Source organism: Brachycentrus maculatus, unplaced genomic scaffold (assembly GCF_059751285.1).
Source record: "Brachycentrus maculatus isolate JH-2025_06_01 unplaced genomic scaffold, ASM5975128v1 h1tg000065l, whole genome shotgun sequence".
Classification (NCBI taxonomy): domain Eukaryota; kingdom Metazoa; phylum Arthropoda; class Insecta; order Trichoptera; family Brachycentridae; genus Brachycentrus; species Brachycentrus maculatus.
Genome location: NW_028280819.1, coordinates 351,667 through 369,501, shown reverse-complemented (window position 1 = coordinate 369,501; position 17,835 = coordinate 351,667). Strand labels below are relative to the sequence as shown.

Sequence of the window (17,835 nt, the reverse complement as noted above, 5' to 3'; positions counted from 1 at the left end):
TTTTTGCCCTGTAGCGGGTAAATATTAAGTTAAAAATATGCCTTTTTTGCTGGGATATAGTACAATTTCTTGGCATTCCGAAAACATGCAAAACTGAAAATTGTCGATTTTTGATTTATGACGTTCTTGAAAAGAGTGAGCGATATGTTTAACACTTTTTTTTAATTTCACGCTTACTTAAGTGGAGTATTATCTTGAACACCCTTTTATCATATTTCCTTAGTCAGTAGAATTTTCGGATGTCTAAAAAATAGAATTGGTCATAAAGTGTTATGAGAAAGTTATATGGTCCATTTTACGAGCGGTGCGTGTTTTTCTTGCGTGAAAAATCCTCCTCGTACACATACATACTGGACTCACTACCGTTATCATACCTCGGCATATATTTAAGGGTTATTCTAAAAATAATTTTATGGTAAGCGAACAAAAATTTTCGGTAATTAAAAGTGGTAATTTTTTTTAGTTTCATTCGCCACTCAAATGCTGAATATGGCTGAATTAAGCGAATAGTTTGTAATACTCTCCTTATCATTCATCGTTTAATTCGTGTAATAACACTTAAAGAGTGGTATGAGACAAAGTAAACGATGAATGATAAAAATACCATATCACAAAGATAACAATGTTTTAAATATACAAAATAAAATAGTCAGTACGTTAAATATATATCCAGATATAAAATAAAGATATATTTGTTCGCTTCCATAGTGTAGTGGTTGGCGCTTTAGTCTAACGCGCTGGAGGTAGCGGGTTCGATTTCAAAGAGGGTCAAAATTAAAAATCAATAAATGTGATTTTTCATATTAGTTCATATATCCTTTACCTATAGTTCAGGGGTAAACACATATTTACTGATTCTATACGATGCAGCGTTTTATGAACCATTGGGTGCGGGTCAGAATAACAAAAGAAAAAAAAGAAGAAGAATACAGGCAACATCGCTCAGTCCTTTCAAGAACGTCAATCGTTTCTAAATTTTAATAATATAACACAAAGTATTAAAATAAATATCAAGCCACTTATTGAACTTTTTACTGTGCAACAGATCTTTTTAGGTAAAACCTGAAGGTTTTTTCTACATTTGAAAAATATTTAGTATATTTAAAAAATAATTAAACAATACCTTTTTTTCAAAATGCAAAAACAACATTTTCTGCCCTGTTGCGGGTAAATATTAAGTTAAAAATGTGCCTCTTTTGCTGGGATATAGTACATTTTCTGGGCATTCCGAAAACATGCACATCTGAAAATTGATGATTTTTAATTTATGACGTTCTTACACGTTCTTGACGTTCTTGACGTTGTGATACATCGTGATCGCCTATTTAACCGCAATCGACTTAACGTCCATTTTGGCATGATATTCAAATTATATCATATTGATAAGACATGTACATATAATATTATCACACCAACGCACAGTGATTCACCCAGAACAAGCTAGGTGGACAAAAACATTTTATTCTACGATTTGATTGTTCTGGTATTGATCAATATTATTTCATTGATTTTTCGAATAATTATGCATTGTTTGATAATTCTGAAGCTTTGGGAATATTTTAATTTAAAAAAACTTAAGTACGAAATAAAAAAAGTATTAAAAAAAATCAGTATTGTTATAACAAGAAAATACATAATATACACAATTAATACAAACCCTCATCCGCACCCCAATGGTGCATAGGGCACTGCATCATATAAACGCAGTGTTATCTTGATCGTTAACACACGAAGGAAAGGTGATCAGCCCTCCGCTTCAGGTACCAGTCCAGGGTATTATGGAATAAATATTCGAGTGAAAAAATCCCTTTTATTTATTTGACCCCCCTGGGAATCGAACCCGGGACCTCCAGAACGGTAGCCGAGCGTGCTGACCATTACACTACGGAGGCGGATACACAATTAAACACATCATTAATTATACAAATAAATTTACTCTTAATACTATACAAACAAATTGTGAGGGCCTCCGATAGTCACACATCAATGGGATTTTATGACCAAAATCGCGTTAATTCTTAAATAATGATTAAACAAAAAATTAAACCTGTGGTAGGCAAATAATTATTTTCCTATATTATTGTAGAATTATAGCAATTTTTATCATAAAATGCGATTAAACTGTCGCTGTCAGAAGCCCCCTTTAGTTATTGTTATTGTACCTATATACTTTACGGAAATAATTTAGATTACAGAAATAAACATAGAATAACATTAATAAATAATACACAAGACTAATAATCATTATCACGACTCATCATCAATCTCACAATCAGAGGAATCAGATATTAAATAATCACCATCGTTACATGGATGAAAGTTATTTGCCACCTGATGTTCTGCTATTGAAGGCAGGACAATTAAATTCAGAACTTCCAACGGTAACTTATCGGTTCTCTTTCTAGGTACTTCTCTGAGTGAGTTAATTACAGGATCGGATGTTTTCAAAAGCATATTCAATAAATCTGTATTCGTGGAAGTACGTGACAGTTTCCTAGTATGGTGCTCGCGGAATCTACGACAATCTTTATTTCGGGCCTCTTGAGATTCTTCCGAGAGCTCCCCGACTGGAAGAATGAATGTTTTAAAAACTACCGTACTGTGTACTAGACTTGAGGCTAACTTCCTCCAGATGATGAAGAAGCGCAGGGATGATACATTTTTATAATAAATTTTACATCTACGCCCTCTAACCAAATTTTATTTTTGTTTAAAAAATGGTCCGTCTTCATATTAGCTACAGCCCACTTTTCAGAGAATTTTGACGAAACACTTTAAAATTTTATCAGTAAATGCTTCTTTGAATCAAAAATCATATCCGTAACACTAAATTTTTTAATAATAAAATCCATCAGACGAAAATTTCGTTCTTCTTTCGCATGTTTCCGCCATTCTTCAAATAGTTCTAATTTCGAGAGAGAGCACTCACAATCTGAAAAAAATAAATAAATGAAAAGTGCTACTATATGTCTTATAAAAATTATATATCGTTGTATAGCTAATGAATGTAGCTACATAATATCAAAAAATTAGCCTGGATACATCTGGGGACAAAAAGATGCATACGTTCAAAAATTTAAAACGAAAAAAAAAATTACAATTTTTACGTAGTTTTTCAAACTCTATCATAACTCATACTGTCGTGCATTTGAACCAAATTTAAAATAAAATAAAAAAATTCATACCCTTTTAAGTAAAATCCATTACAGCAATAGTAATATTCTTCACTTCAAGTCTTGTAAGATGTTATTGAAAGCACTGCAAAATAGCAACTAAATTGTTTACAAAAAAGGAATAACCTTATCACTTCATTTCAACCGCTTATGACTCATCGTTCTGGAATATTTGCCATAATAATTACCTGGAATTGTGACTAATGGGGGGTTGTTATTATCATGTTATCATCAATAAGTCGATTCATTGAATTGACTTTTGTCTTGCTGGCTTGTTCTGGGCGAATCACTGTGCAACGATAAACAATGTGCGAATCGAATAAGAAGTATTCTGCACAAAAGTGTGATATTCCGGCACCTGGAGCATCGGCCCATTAGCTCAGTTGGTTAGAGCGTCGTGCTAATAACGCGAAGGTCGCGGGTTCGATCCCCTCATGGGCCACATATTATTTTTGAGTCATTTTTATATGAATTAAATTTTATCGAATTATGTTACTTCAAAAAACACTTGCAGTAAGGAAAGACAAGTAATTATACGAAATCATTAACAATTGATTTTTTATTACATAACGAAAACAAGTATATTTTATGATTGATTAATTTACCATTTTATTATTTACAAAATATCTTCTAACAGATTCTTATTCAACACTATTATTTATTCTCAATATTATTAATATTCAAATTTACTATTATTTACTTAATATTTCATTTACTTTTATTTGCTTAAAACCTGTCTTATTTATTGTTTCGGCATTCACTTTGTGGTAAAACATGATGAAATTGTAAAAGAAAAACACGTTTTTTACCGCTTGAGTATATAACACAATTTGTAATAAAATAAACAAGTTGTAAAATACAATGTTTTTCTTTTATAATTTAAAACCTAACTATGTACTTCACAAAAAATTAATTGTTTGATATTCACAGCGTATAAAACATTTTTTTTAAGTATATGTTTTTTGCATTTAACAATATAATATATTACAAGTACAAATATTCTACATATTATATTAACACAAAAAAAAGATCCCACAAAGGCATGGCCTGTATTTTACATTTAATTTAGTGTTTTGATAAAGGACATTGAAAGAATACAATAGATATCAATATAAAAAGAAATTAAATCTGCTAATATACAAAATAAATGAAAATTGATGTCTTAACAGTAATGACGGGCTATAAGATCTGATAATACCAAGTTTTCTTTATTTTCATCTTTAAATACAGTACTTCCTTATTTTTAGATGATACATATATAATATCAATAATAACTTAATAAATAAATCATTCAACATAACCATTTCACTACATGGACCATTATTTATCCCATTTACTTTTCTTCAACTTACGTAATAAATAAAAACATTTTATTCCGCAAATATAACTCTGTTCTCTCTCTCTATCTCAATATAAAAAAAAACACAAACAGATGTGTTTTTGTATTATAATATCTATTTACGAAAAATTTAATACTTTGGCTGACATTGAAATGGAAAAAGATTGTTGATTGTTAAAATATTTTCATTAATTAATTCAGCAGTCACTTTGTGGATAAAGTGATCACTAAACCCACTTGTTTAAAGTGTATATGTAAATCACGTTTATGAAGTGATCACTTAAACCAGCCAGGTCGTAAGCCCTCTAAATACTCAGATTTCTACGTTCTTCTTCATCTATGTAGAGATATAATTAAAGCTTAACTGTACAGTACCTACTGATTTTCTAAAAATAATCGTTTTAAATTTTAGTTTTACTTTGCAAATATCACTTTTTATTGAAATCTATTGTGACGCGTGTTTCGATGCATTCCGCATCATTTTCAATCACCGTACGTAAAACTAAGTCTAAATCTTAGTTGTGTCCTTGGGACGTTGAAGAAGAGTAGGGTATCCTACCTAGTTGGTTGTTTTTTTTTTAAATGAGAAAGCTTGTGTTTTTATTATTCACACAAATATTTCAATTTTATACTATTTCTGTGAGCCTAAGCGGCTCATTATTAGAAATAGGTCTCAAATTGTGGTGGTAATTGCGAAACTTTGACTTAAGAGTCCGCGACACTAACCACGGGACCGCATCCCGACACAATGTTGTTAATTTATTTCTTATTTATTATTTTTTAATACGGGAAACATAGACAAAACTGTTACAAGAAATAGTGGAATTTACCAAGTAAAACTTTAAAAAAAAGTTAATTATCGAAGCTACTTAACGACCTTTAGTATAAAGCTGAAAAGTGAATTTTCTTGATAAGCACAATACTTTAGAAGCTTCTTTTGATGGTCATCCCCTAGTCCGAAAATACTAAACAACCCCCATAAAGATTTATGTATCAAATATATTCTCCTTCGGTCGTAATCGGGGATCATAAGGATGTATTATATTATTCTAAATTACTTTTTTGTGTCAATCTCATTTTATATCCTCGAAAGAGGCATTTGGCTTATTATGAAAATCATTCTTCTTAATAAACCTACTTTGTATTTTTTTTTATATATTTACGTGAAATGATATGATTCAGTATATCTGAATCCAATCTTGGATTAGTATATATTGTACTTGGATTAGTATATATATGCACTTTGGTCAAGGTTAATAAAAGTTCGGAAAAGGTTTATTGTTCTATAAAATATAAATCTATATAAAAAAAAATGTTGATGTTCGTTTGTTCAAAATATTAAATCTTCTTCAGCAATTTACCGATAGCTTTGAAATGTTGATACAACGTTGCTTTTAAATATGCGACAGTACGTGTTTTATATACATTTGCCAGGTTAAAGAAACTTTTTTAAAAACAAATTTTCGATCGCATTGGCAGCGCCATCTATTGAAAGTTACCGCAACTTTAGAAAAACATTGCTCACGGGGAATATTGTGCTTCTTGGCAGCTGCTATCGTTTCGGATTTACCACGTTTTCGATTGCATTGTCGTCCATTGCTTCACACGCAATGTGAAATTAAACATATTAGAAATGTGTTCTTTTTAATATTTTTTTTCCATTTAATCAGACTGAGTCACCGTAATGTGTGGCGACTACAGCTAGGAATAAATAAATACAAACAAACTGAGCTATTCGAAAGCTGGTCATAAAATCAAGTGAGTAGTTGCAAATCTTACATGCTCTATAGTAATTAATCATGTATGCACAATTTGTATTTTTTCTACCGGAGATGATTCTTCGAGAGTGAATCAACTTATAACAATACCTCTTTATTCCATCAAAAATGCTGACACACACTACACACTATTTTGTGTTACACATTATTCGATGCAAAATAATAACCCATATGTTCCCGATATGTACAATATAATGGTTAAAACATACATGCGTTGTATAAATAATACGACCAGTTCCCTGCACATCGTTTGTTAAATATTATCATTGTAGTCAAACCACAAACCACTAATGGTTTAATTTATGTGGGTTGATTTTCATTAAAATTTACTGTCAGAAATGTAGCAAATATAGTGCAAGTATTAATTGTACACGATCATGGCCAGATTAAACCGAATTTGTGAAATAATGCCCCAATATCTCGTTGGTCAGCATGATAAGATTAGAAATAAACTAGAGAATATCTGTGATTATAAATTGGTAAAATATTGGATATTTATTATACATTATTATTGGCTCTTATTCGCATCCAATGATGTATTGATCACTGGCAATTGTTTATTGATTTGGCATTAACTTTGCGGGATAATTTGATAATTTAAATACAAAAATAAAATACTAAGGTACGTTACACCTTTTTTGAGTTTATCAATGTAAACACGACTAGTTTCGAGAATTACAGATGATAAAAAATACAAACAGTTTGTATTTTTCATTAATTGATTCAGCAGTTACTTTGTGGTAATATATGTTTTTACTTTGCGTTTTACTTTGTAAATACCACGATTTCTTAAAATCTGTATTATGACACATATTTCGATGCATTCTGCATCATTTTCAAACGATGTTTGAAATATAAATAGTGATATTTCCCAAGTAAATGAAAGGTTAAAAAAATGATAAGGTATTATTACTTCAAAGTGACTACTAAATAAAAAAATTGGACCTTAATTTCCCACATTTAAAATTCTCTTCATCAATTTTTTTTACGTTTGTATTTTCCCTGTTCTGTTTCAACTGTTTTAATCATCTGTAGTTCTCATCTAAACTAGTTGTCACATTCATAAACAAATAGTGGTCTTATTGTTAAATTTAAATCATGGGAAAGCGAGGTGGTGTTAAGTATATCGACACATGTCACTGCATAGTGGTGTTTACCAAATACATGAAAGGTTTAAAAATGTATAAGTATTACTTCAAAGTGACCAATCAAAAAATTGGACCTTAATTTTACACATTAAAAATTCATTCATTCAAACCCTTATCCGCACCCCAATGGTGCATAGGGCACTGCATCATATAAACGCAGTGTTATCTTGATCGTTAACACATGAAGGAAAGGTGATCAGCCTTCCGCTTCAGGTACCAGTCCAGGGTAATATGGAATAAATATTAGAGTGAAAAAATCACATATATTTATTTGACCCCCCTGGGAATCGAACCCGGGACCTCCAGAAAATTCTCTTCATCAAAATGTTTTTCCTCGTTTTATATAACTTAAGAAAGCCAACTTTTATTATATTCCATAGAAATACGGGTATATGTATTGGTATTTGAATTATGGATTACAAATATTAAAACAAATTAAATTAAATGACCCTGTTTATCCTTATTTGTTTGCTTTGCCCACCGTGCCGGGCTTCCCGAATATTTGAACCGAAATTACAATAATGCCACGATCGGTTACAACAATGGTAGTTAAACTTCCATTTGGTACATCACTAAAATCTCATTTCAGTATATATTAAAGTAATAACGCGCCAAGTTATGTCTAATAGTCACGGCCCAAGTAAATATAACCACAAACCTTTAGATTGACTATTGTATTACTTTTAGGAGGATATTTTTTTTAGATGTGAATTTATAATTTTTAATTTTTATTTAATTTAATAAAGTTACATTTTTAATACATTTTCTAAACATTTATACATATGGCAAAATTTTAGTTTTAGATTCGATGTGCCTCTCCAAAAAAGAGACTGTGCTCTTATGCTTGGAGAGGGACTTACACTCATGGTTTAATATTTTATATAATTAATGGTATAATAGTATTTTTTATATGTTCTTTCAAGATTTATATGTAATGGGCACAATATTTTTTCTTAAGAATTTTTATATCTTCTATTATTTAAATTTCTTTAGGGAGTTTATTGAAAAATCTCGAGGGTAAACTTTTTTTAATTCAAATAATTGTCACCCTTTAGTATTTGAAAATTTGCGTTTTATAATTGATTTCTATGTTTGGGACTTTAACCGAGGTTAAACGTGCAAATTAATTTTGCACGTTTAAACTCGGCTCGTAACGCATGTCTGTATTGAAAAATTTAGTGCATGTTGGTCTTCGGGTCGACCAAAAATCGCATGTGTTAGACATTTTGTGTAGTTTTGAGTGTGTAAATGGTGCTATGGTGGTGAAGGGTAGTATTGTTTGCATGCTGTGTTAGTGATTGTCCTGACGAAGAGACGGGTACGTCTCGAAACCGGTAGACGTAAAAATCTCGGTGAGTGGTTATATACTAATTTTATTAAAATTTTTGTAAAAAAATAAAAAAGTAAAAATGACTAACCACAAAGTAAATGCTTTAAATATGAATAATATTGAAAATCTGGATTTCTCTACTTAGGAGTTGTTTTGACATTTCGACGTCTCAACATAGAGAAAGAAGAATATGGACGTGTGGGTATTTCTTAGGCTTACGACCTAAATTTATAAATAACCAATAATTGTAGAAAACCAGATTTGTGTAAAAGGATTTGGAAACACTTAAAATGTTGTTAATAATCTTTATTTTACATCCACTTTTCGCTTTACAAGGTTAAACTTTTAACGAGATACTGAAACCAATAAGGAAATTTAAGCACCTACTTATGAACCCAAGGAGCAACCTTCTTAATATTTTTATTTGATACATAAATCATTTATTCAAATCAGGTCTCTAATCAGCGAAATTATTTAGTGCCAGAGTATAAAATTGAATAAAGGCTTTGCGTCCCAAATTACCTTGGAAAAAAAAACTTTTCAGAATTCAAATTCCGCTCTCAATAGGAATTCCAAAGTTTTTTTTATTACATTAAAAGTTACGTAAAATATTTGAAAAATATAAATCGTGCTGAAATTTGTTCAGGAGAAATGGAAGCGATAAATTATTTGAAATATAGGAGGCGTTTTGGGCACTTTAATACCCAATACGTGTATTTTTCGTACAATTTTATCAAAAAACGTTCATACTTATTACATTATACAAGTAAATAATTGTTCATATGGTTGAAATTAGTTGAAGCAAATAAAAACCTTTGAGCGAAAGCTAAACTAGCAGTGCACAATGGAGTCCTGGTTTAAACCCTAATGTAAGCGTAGCATAGAGTTGCTAAAAGAAGGATAAAGTAGTTTTAAGTAATGGTAAATGTTTCACGTGTGTAAAGTGATCACTTAACCAGCTTTGAAAGGTCCTAAGCTCTGTTAATACCTAGACTCTCATATCTCTTCTTCATCTATATAAAGTTTTTGAAAAATGCTAAATTTAGTTAATTTATTCGATTGCCTATGTTAATATTGGATATAAAGTGATATCCTTGATATTTATAATTAATTTTTCTCGTTTGTTATCCCAAACAAATTACATAAATGAGTAAAACCTTAGTAAAAAAAGAGTCAAAATATACAAAACTTGTCTGCGACCCATCATGACATATGGGGTCGAAATCAGAGAGGATATCTTTGTCACAAAAAACGCCAAAAAAGTGCCAAAAATTATGACTCTAAGGAGCATATCTGGCAAGAGTCCACGAGATAGAATAAGGAACGCCAAGATAAGGGAAATATGCGAGATCGGCGTCAGGTGGGGAAGGCAACGAAGGAGACAATGATATGCACTTGTGAGTAGAATGGAACCACCCAGACTCCCTTACATTTCACTGTACGACCAACCCCAAGATAGACGACTCCCAGGCAGACTACCGAAAAGATGACTCGACAGCTGGGAATTCGCAACTCAGCAGCTCGACATTGCAGGGGCTAATCCCTACTAAAAACAGGCCACGAGGCCTACACCAAGCAGAAGAAGAAGAAGAAGATTAAAAACTGTAATTGATCCCAATCTAATAATTTCAATGCTATTGTTCTTGATATTAAATAACAGTTTATTCCGGAAATCCTGACCTATCGACTGCCTGTAAAAATACCTGACTTCTTGTAGAACGTACATACCTATGAATATCAAACCTTGAACTCACATACCCGAGATTACAGTTACGAAAGTGAGTATTAGAAAAACGTTCTGCTACCTTTGACGTGTATTATCTTCATACAGACTCCGACTTAGACCTTGGAGATACGTATGAGCGCTTTGTTTAATTCAAATCATCAGGTTGGCAAAACAATAAATGTACCTAACATATTTTGTTCATCGGTATTTCTTAGTTTCTTAAAATATTTATAAAATTTCACCTGTTTTACTGCATGAAAAATGGTTCAATTAGGTTCATATAAACAATAAAATATGTACCTTTTATTCAGAAAATTATTATGTGTAACCTTCTATTCCGTTAAAACATTTTTCAAAATTTTATTAAGAAAAAATAAAATGATAAAAATATAGCTGTACCTGGCCACGCGTTGCTGTAACTCAATCACATTAAATGAAATGAAAATGAAAATAGGAATAATGCTTTTCTTATTGTTCACAATGCTTATGAATGACAATATTAAATTCGATGAGAGAGTAATGCAATCAAAAACATTTAATAACCCAACTAACCATATCTGTCAAGAAACACTGTCTGCTATGAGAGATGTTTAGTATAACGTGTGTTTCTATGACGTTCAAAAGATGGTGCTGCCATTAAGGTAAAATAGCGGCTTCAAAAAATAACTATTTTTATTAATATATAAGTGAATGCAATGTTGAGTCAAAATTTCAAAGAAATCGATGAATAATTTTAAATAATAATAAACCATATCCGCTCCCTAGGTGGAGCATATGGAGTCCACAAACTGTCTCCAGGCTTTTCTGTCGGCTGCCAGCTCCCTTGCATCCTCCCAAGTCAGATCCGCGTCCCGAAGTTCTGACGAGAACTGCCGACGAATTGTCAGCAGTGGTCGTCCTGGGCGGCGCGAACCTGATGCCTTGTAAAAGAGGCAAGCTTGATTAAGGCTCTCAGGAGACATGCGGAGTACATGGCCAAGCCAACCGAATCGCCTTTTCTTGACGACAGTTGTGACCAAGATTTGCTGCGTCCTACGCCTTATCTCTTCATTCCTCACAAAGTCAAACCACCGCACGCCTAAAATTCTCCGCAAACACCTGTTCTCAAAGCTTAGTACACGGCTGCTCTGGGCCCTTGTAAGGTGCCATGTTTCACAGCCGTATAAGAGAACAGGAGCAATGCAGGCATTGTATAGGCGGCATTTGGTCTTCACCGAGTATAAATCCGATCTCCAGACAGCCTTCATACTGTTAAATGCGGACCCTGCGAGTCCTAATCGCACTCCCAGTTCCTTTTGAAGGCTGCCATTTTCAGTCGCGTACACTCCCAAGTACTTGAAACTCTCGACCCTTTCGATGCGCTGGTTACTCAACATCAAGGGTTGTTGGGCATCTAGGCATGAGCTGTTGCACAACACATGGGTTTTTGCAACATTTATTGTTAGCCCCATGTGCGTAGAGTACCTATTTACCCTGTCGACGATTAATTGAAGACCCTCGACGGAGTCATCAATTAAAACAGCATCATCTGCGTACTCTAGGTCGCAGAGTTTCCGGGAGGGGGAGATGGTTATACCTCGGTCAGATGGTAATGACTTTCGAAGAATGAAATCCATGAGGATGATGAAGAGAAACGGCGCAAGGACGCAGCCTTGTCTGACTCCGGTAGAGACCCCAAACCAATCCGTGACAACATCGTCAACTCTCATACGGCATTCACTATTGAGGTGAAGGGACTTAATTAGCTCCACTAATTTCGCAGGCACCCCATAAGCTTCCAGTACTTTCCAGAGTGTGGGCCTGTGCGGACTATCAAACGCTTTCTCATAGTCTACAAAACACATCGCCAGAGAACTGTTAAATTCCTGGCTCTGCTGTAGAATGTGGCGAATATTATGGATTTGATCCGCACAGGACCTGCCAGGCAGAAACCCTGCCTGGTTTTCTCTGAGCACCTGCATAATGGGGGCTCGGATTCTCTGCAAGATTACGTGGGCAAGCACCTTCCCAGGTACGCTGAGTAGCGTACGAATAATTTTAGGATATTTAAAATTTTAAACAGACTGACATATCCGTTTTTATTTGTATGGTTATTTAAGTCTATTTTAAATTTTTAGTTCACTTATTCTGGACTTTATCCCATATCAGGGATATTGTAAATCAGTTCAATCAAATTTAAAATATTGGTAATGATATTTTCAGGCTTCTGATAGTATAAGAAAGAAACAAGAAAAAGTATTTAATATGCGTGATGCTACAATACTGAGCTTATAATTTTTAAATAAAAGATGGCAACCCTGAAGTTGGTTTTGTAAAATGTGAAATGTTTTTGTCACAAAAAATACATACAACTTTCGAAGCTTGAGTAGTAAACTTGTCAATCATGGATAGAAAGGTGATAGTGAAACAGTATACAGTATCATTTCACCAGACCTTCATATTACCAACTAAGTAATATTTTTGTTATAGTTGAAATATCATGAATCTTATTTTTCTGGTCTTGTTTACAATTTAATAGTGAAGAAAATAAACCAAGCTAGGACACAAAATGCCGAACCCTCTTCTAGTGGAACGGAAGGCCTGTTGACGACAGTCAGCAGTCCGGCTTCTCCAGAGGAGTTTTACGTGGTTTTCTTCAATCGCCATTGATGCTCATGCAAATGCTGACAAGTTTCTGATTGGCTCATACTAGTTTATCCTTCCTGTGCCCAAAACAAATTAAGATAAAACATGTTCTTAGCCACAAAAAACAAAAATCCACCTAACGATCTACATACAAACCTTCCACATAACAAGCAAAGTAAATAATCTAAAACTCCCAATCCCAACTCCCATCTGAAAAAATGGTATAATAAAATCGCCTTTGCGAGTTAGTAAGTAATAATAATACCCTTATCCGCACCCCAATGGTGCATAGGGCACTGTGTCATATAAACGCAGTGTTATCTTGATCACACTTGTTTACACATGAAGGAAAGGTGATCAGCCCTCCGCTTCAGGTACCAGTCCATGGTAATAATGAATAAATATTACAGTGAAAAGATCACTTATATTTATTTTACCCACATTGGGAATCGAACCCGGGACCTCCAGAACGAGTTACTATCACATAAATAACAAACAAAATAATGTGCAATGTGAAGGATATGAAGCAGAACATATTTAATTATGTCATGGCCATTTCGGAACTGGCAATACTTTACGATCTGCATTCTTTGAGTATTAAGCCCTACCCAAAGCCTTCCCAGAAACGAGTTTCACATCTGCAAATTCATTTAGCCGTGAGAAGATATGGAGTGACTTTTTTTATTTACCCAACTTAAAACACACCGCATTTTTGACCCAACAAGTATTGACAACGGCTCACCGTTGTGGTCAGAGAGCCTAAGTAACGGGTTTATTTAGTCATGTGTTTAGCCTCAAACCGGTTTATATCTAAACATACATTAAAAACAGAAATCATTAGAAAGAAATTTCTTTCTAATTATTTATATAAAAAATATACTCGTGCATTCGAAAACCTTCTGATTAATAAAAAAAAACAACATTTTGAGTGTGTCCAAATACTTGTTCACAAAATCTGGATTATCTCCAATTACAGGAGTTATTTTCATATTATTTTTTGACATCTCATCAAAGATGAAGAAGATAATAGACGTCTCTAGTAAAGTTCTAGTGATTCAAGAACAAGGTTTCCAAATTGGTTCATATATATATATATATATATATATATATACAACTTCCAAGAATTTGACTAGTGTGGTTGTCAATAATGGGTAGAATTGGTGAATGTTACACGTGTATAAAGTGATCACTTAAACAAGCCTACGACAGTCGTCAGCCCCGTAAATGCCCAGACTTCCATATTCTTCTTCATCTTTGATGAGATGTCAAAAAAAAAATAATAAAAAAATTACTTCTTTCCGGCTCCATCCAAACTAATCGTCTTTGTAGACTATTGAGGTCAGCTCTCCTCGTCTGCAGGTTGTAGGTTCTTCTGTCATAGAAAACGTCACCTAAGCAATGCCTTGGAAAAGATATTATATATTTTCTTTCTGCAGCATCCAAGAGTTCTTAAGTCTTCATCTAGATGTTATTCGGGGAAGATCCACGGCAATTGTCTGGTTCACAATTTGATCAGGTTCTCTGCATCCTATGTGCCTATACCATTTCACTTACCTTTCCTCTGCCTTACTTTTGAAGTTGGGATAGAGATAGAAAGAAAAAAAAGATTATAGTATGTATTCGTAATTCCATATACTGAGTGGAAAAATATATTTTTTAAATATTATTTTGACAAATAGAAAGACTTTGTTTTTTGAACCACTCACATTTTTATTACCAACTAGTTTCGGCAACAACCTGTTGACTGACTGTCATAAATAAGTCATAAATTTAAATCATGAAGAGGGCAACAGGTTGTTGCCGAAACTAGTTCCTTAATAAAAATGTGAGTGGATCAAAAAACAAAGTCTTTTTATTTCTCAAAATAATATGTCAATATGATCCACAAAGTTAATGCTTTCAATATTGAAAACATTATTTTTTATATTTATTATTCGATGAAGCTGAAAGCTTGTAACGCTGCATAAGCACAAAAAAAGACACAGTTGCAACAAAATATTTTTCACATCTATTATATTATAAGGGGAAGATTAGGTTAGATGTTTCCTTTACTGGTGCTCTGTAAATTACAATTTTTCTCGTACAAGACGGCACATACCTCAACTCTATTACCGATTCATCATATTTTATGTGCTGTTCTTTCCTGAACTTAGTACCATATCTACTTTATTCGTGGAAAATACTTAAAATATTACACTATGACTAGACATAATCTGATTTTGTTGTCATTGTTATATTCCATCATTTTAAACAGAAATAATGCTGAAAGTATGTTTATAAAAAAACTACTCTTAAATTTGATATATAATAATTAGTGTTGTAATAAGATATCTAAATTAAAATTATAAAGCACAAAAATTAAAAACATACAAGTTCAAAAACCGAAGCTTAAATATTCATCAAAAAGCGACAGTATATAAAAAAATATTATAGCACATGAATGAGTGTAGAATCATTAGAAAAACAAATTTATTAGACGAATGTGGTCGGTAATAGAAGCAAAAATAACTTCAAATACTTGATAGTGGAAAATTCAAGAGTCTGAATAATCGGCGGGTATATATGAGGAGATGTATGAATGTGGAAGAGGCAAAAAACCCCTTGTCGTAGTGATTTTTTGTTGCTACGATTAACATTACACCTCATCACATTTAAAACATTTTTTAAGCGATTTTTTTTAGTTAATTCTCTTATGATAACGATTATAATATATTACGTTAAATTGTTTTATCTCAAGGGTATTTCATATTCGTAAAAAGCCTGACTATAAATTTGTTTCTCGATAAGACTTATCTCCGGCATAATCCCTAACAACATGCGGGCGCTAAAAAGTTATTTTATGAAAAAAATTACCATAAAAATGGCAAAAACCGTCTTCCCTATTATATTAAACACCAACAAGATAAAACGTCATGATGTTTTATGTGATATGAAGAGATTATGCTTACATTGCTAGCTATTCTCAAAGTTCTCCGTTGATGCTAAAAGTGGGTACAGTTATATGAAGATATTATGCTTATTTTGTTATTATTATATTATTCTTATATATCGCTATCATCAAAGTTATATTGATTATTTATTAATTTGGCTTTAATATGTAGAACTCCATTTTAATTTATGTATTAATTTTAAATCAAACACAGATTTTTTGAGTCTACTAAGTTGTATTTTATTAACAAAAACATATAAAAAATGTATATTGTGACAATTATTTCGCCTTGTTAGGGCATTATCAATCGAATGTCACAATGCAATTTTTTTATGTGTTTTTGTTACTTAAATACAACTAAGTAGACTCAAAAAATCTATGTTTGATTTAAAATTAATACATAAATTATATTAGTTAGTTTGACAGTCTAAGTAGTTGTAAATACCCAGACCATATTCTTCTTCATCTTTGTTGAGATGTCAAAATTTAAATTAAACTTACTTGTTATTCTTGAAAAGTCATTTAAACGGATCTAAGAACAAAATTTCGCCATCTCATTTCGGGCTGAGGTGTTAAACACTTTTATGTTAAAAAATGGAATATTTTTAATTTTTTTGTTTTAAAATAAGCTTTTGGTGTACGGAGTTTTTAAACCGTTTGAAGTAATTTCCCAACGTCATATTCCTGAACTGTAAGTTCCTGATTTCCTGATTATTCTTTAAAAGTAATTTCCTAGTCAATTTTCGATCGCATGATTTTGGGTTGATGTGTTGAATGTATTCACGTTGAAAAATGCAATATATATTTTTTTGGATTTAAATTCAGCTTTTGGTGTACGGAGCTTTTAAGCCGTTTTAAAGTGAAGGAATCGTGTAATTTTCCACCGTCTTATTCCTGAAGAGTAATTCTTTGATTTCCTGATAAAAATCAGGAGGAAGAGTAATTGAAGAGTAATTTCCATGGACCTTGGAACAAAATTTCGCCGGTTAAATTTTCGTCAAAATGAGCACATGATTTCGGTTTGTGGTGTAAAACGCTTTTACGCCAAAAACTTCAATATTTTTATATTTATATTTTAAAATAAGTTTTTTGTAAACGGAGGTTTTAAGCCGTTTTATAGTGTAGAAATGGTGTAATTTTCCACCGTCATATACTAGTTTTGAGGGAACATACCTCGAGTCTCGACTCCCGACGCGCGACGTTCACGAGCCCTCTCCACCTCGAGTGCTTTTCCCATTAAAAGGCGTGTGTTTGTAATTTCGTCTCACGAAATTTAGTTTCGGGACGTATTAAGGGCTCTCCACGAATGGCTTTTGAGGATCTCAGCACGTTAAGCGGCGGTGCATTTTACACTTGAAGCTTTCCGCTTTTGCAAATTCGCTCGTAATCGTAACAGCGCCAGCGCTGCCGAGAAATATACAATTTAAAGAAAATTATCCTTTCGAATCTGGTTACTTAAACAAACGTGTTTTAACATTTTAATTGATTTATTTTATTAACATCTAAGTCTAGGTCTTCATGGGTGCAATTTATAAGTACATTTTTTTAATATTACATTTCCTGGGTATACTGGCAAAAACGTTAACTCTAAAATTCTTGTTTATATCCTTGTTATTCAAAGCTAAATAAAATAGCCGTTATTAAACTCAAAGTTAAATTTTAAAATCACATGTATTTTGCCAGTTTATAGAACGCTGAAAACTTTATAATATGCATCTTGAAGTCAAAATTGCATTTTTTCGAGTAAACGTTTTTGCCAGTATACCCACGATATGTAAGTCACATAT

The 17,835-nt window shown here is 32.5% G+C and overlaps 1 protein-coding gene, 1 long non-coding RNA gene and 1 other non-coding gene across 3 annotated transcripts in view; 2 read left to right on the top strand and 1 right to left on the bottom strand.

Moving 5' to 3' along the window:
* LOC148311376 (uncharacterized) overlaps positions 1 to 17,835 on the top strand; it is a 97,311-nt gene that overhangs the window by 64,546 nt on the left and 14,930 nt on the right. The window lies entirely within an intron of this gene.
* On the bottom strand, positions 2,490 to 3,463 carry LOC148311378 (uncharacterized). The gene is made up of 2 exons (XR_015837252.1): positions 3,186 to 3,463; positions 2,490 to 2,932 (listed from the first exon to the last, which is right to left on the bottom strand). It is a non-coding gene; the product is annotated as an uncharacterized LOC148311378 (long non-coding RNA).
* Positions 3,542 to 3,615, top strand: TRNAI-AAU (transfer RNA isoleucine (anticodon AAU)). The gene has a single exon. It is a non-coding gene; the product is annotated as a tRNA-Ile (tRNA).